Source organism: Carya illinoinensis, chromosome 5, assembly GCF_018687715.1.
Source record: "Carya illinoinensis cultivar Pawnee chromosome 5, C.illinoinensisPawnee_v1, whole genome shotgun sequence".
Taxonomy (NCBI): domain Eukaryota; kingdom Viridiplantae; phylum Streptophyta; class Magnoliopsida; order Fagales; family Juglandaceae; genus Carya; species Carya illinoinensis.
Window position 1 is genome coordinate 32443694 of NC_056756.1, and position 2893 is coordinate 32446586.

General features: G+C 35.3%; 1 pseudogene; it reads left to right on the forward strand.

The window, feature by feature from the left end:
- Positions 1 to 1442: 1442 nt before the first annotated feature.
- On the forward strand, positions 1443 to 2031 carry LOC122309495 (annotated as a pseudogene).
- The last annotated feature ends 862 nt before the right edge of the window (positions 2032 to 2893 follow it).

A 2893-nucleotide genomic window follows, 5' to 3' on the forward strand; every position in this document is an offset into this window, starting at 1 on the left:
ATATTTCAATCCTCTCCGTAATAAAAATATATAATATAATATTTTTTATATTATATATCATTATATTATATAATATATATAATATTATTTTATTATATATATTATATATAAGATAAGGTTATTATAATAATATTTCCATAGAAAATATACATATATATAATAATGTTATTACAATATTAAACTTGATAATGTTATCATATTTATTTGATCATATGCTTTAAATATAATATATACATTAATAACATTTTAAAACTTAATAAATTCTCAAAATATTCCTTTTGATATTTGTATTAGTAAATTAGTAATACTAATTTATATTAGTATATAATGTATATTAATTGTAATTTATACTTTATGGTCTTATAATAACACTCTAATATTATTAGTAATATACTTTAAGTTTCTATATATAATTATTATAGAAATCACTATAGTATTAGTTATACTATACTATATATATGACAATTGCTGCGACTAACAACCGCCAGAATAGGTTGGTATTTCAAGCGATACACCAAATCGATGGAAAATCATAGGATGTTTTGTAATTGGTGCTATTTGGGACCAAAATTCGCCCCTGGGCTAAAAAAAAAACAAAGCATCAAATGTTATTAACTATCTTGAATTGTATGACCACATTTAGTTAGCCGTCAAATGTATAGTGCATAGTGCTAGCATAGTGAGCTAGCCGTCAAATGTATAGTGCTAGTCGTCAAAAGCATAGTCTCTTTTGTAACCCTATATATATGGGTATATTGATGTTATATGATATACAGATCAATAAGAGAATCTCCTCTCTTGTTTTCTATCAATCTCTTGAAACTCTCTCCTTTTTCATTGAATTCATAACACGTTATCAGCACAATGTGATTTTTTTTCCACTGCCTAGCAGGCCAACTCCACCTACTTCAGCACTCTGTCCCTTTTCGGAGTCTGAGCACTTTTAAGCTTACTTTCTGCTTTACTGAGATAGATCTTAGATTTCAAGTAAATCAGATTCCAAGGGGTACTCAGGCGTTATTGCCTTTTCGGAGCTTCACGGTCTTAGATTTGTTGAAAACCTCCATGACTGGAATCCAGCTCGGAGGTTGAAAAAAAAAAAAAATTGGAGTTGAAGCTGTTTGCGTAGCCAGGTTCATCAAAATCTTTCATGATCGGTGCAATTTCTTCCGGCTTAAACTGAGGGAAGCTGGAGCTCTGTGCCCAGACACTGCCATCGTGGCCGATGATGGCTGCGGCGGTGAGATGATGGCCGTCGATCTCGCACAGCAAGTGCTCATCAACCTAAGCTCATCACTGTGTACCCGTCTTCGAGAACGACGTGGACGAATCCGAGCTACTGTCTCGGTCCAAAGTTCTTGAAAATGGGTTCTGCTCTACTCATCAGGGAAAAGTGCTTTTTCAGATGTTGGGGACTTCGGTTCGTGATACCGAAGCAATTGTTAATCGGTGAGCAAAAGTCCAGAGATCAAAAGGCCAGATAAGAGGAAGAAGAAGAACAAGAAAAGGTATTACACCAATGGCTTCCAAGGGAGAAGAAAATCAAAACAAAGCCGGAAGGCACCAGGAGGTTGGTCACAAGAGCCTTTTGCAGAGTGATGCTCTTTACCAATATATATTGGAGACCAGTGTCTACCCGAGAGAGCCTGAACCCATGAAGGAGCTTAGAGAGGTGACTGCCAAGCATCCATGAAACATCATGACCACCTCAGCCAATGAAGGCCAGTTCTTGAACATGCTACTCAAACTCATCAATGCCAAGAACACCATGGAGATCGATGTCCACCGGCTACTCCCTCCTCGCTACAGCCTTAGCGATTCCTGACGATGGAAAGATCCTGGCCATGGACATCAACAGAGAAAACTACGAGCTAGGCCTGCCCATCATCGAAAAAGCCGGTGTTGCCCACAAGATCGAATTCAAAGAAGGCCCTGCTCTCCCAGTTCTTGACCTTTTGGTTGAAGATGAAAAGAAAAGTCAAGAGGCGTGAGGCTTGTCGGCAACATATGAACAAAATAAAATAAAATAAAATAAAAAGGAGCAGGTCTTCTTTGTCGGCCATGACTGGGGAGAAACTTCTCGGCCTCACTGTCAAATATTACAACTCTTGAAAAGTCTATATTTGCTGCAAATGAGAAATTCATATTTATGCAAAAGCTTAGTAATTTTGTTTCTGTAGTATGTGACTTTTTGCAGGTTTCTAGCGAGACACGATGATGATGATGATGGTGGCTGCTCATGATTTGTCAACGTAGAACCAGTTGTTTCAAACACAATTTAGTGGCAAACACGAGCTTCAAAGTTGTGACCAGATTCATTAATTAAATATGATAGAAAAGGAACTTGGCATAAAAGCCAAAAATGGGTTGCAAGAATAAGCTGCCCATTATGACTTCTATTCTCTTATATTATTATATTTTTCTATCTTATATTTTTATATCTTGAAAAAGGTGCACGGTATAAAAGAAAAGATGTGCATTAGAGGGCCATGCATGCAACTTGGTATTGCGATTGAGAGAGTGGATTGAGATCCACAACTTTAAAAAATAAAAAGAGAAGCTTAGTTTTATTTGGTGATGGTGGAGACCCACACATGCAAATTGGTGTTGCGATTGAGAGAGTGGGTGGATATTGCCGTAAAGCTTTTCTACTCATTTTTGTAAGTTGCTAGCAAAAGATAGAAAATTATTATTATAACTACTGCAATTATTTCTTCATCAAAATGACGCTGGACATCAAGTAAGTTTTTAATATAGTATTTACAATTGCTGAGGTGAATATTAATGATTATATTCATTATTATTACTTGATAAATTCTACGTTTATTCACATAGTTTATATACAAGTTTTATTTATTTATACTTGTTATAAATTATTGATTATATGATTTAT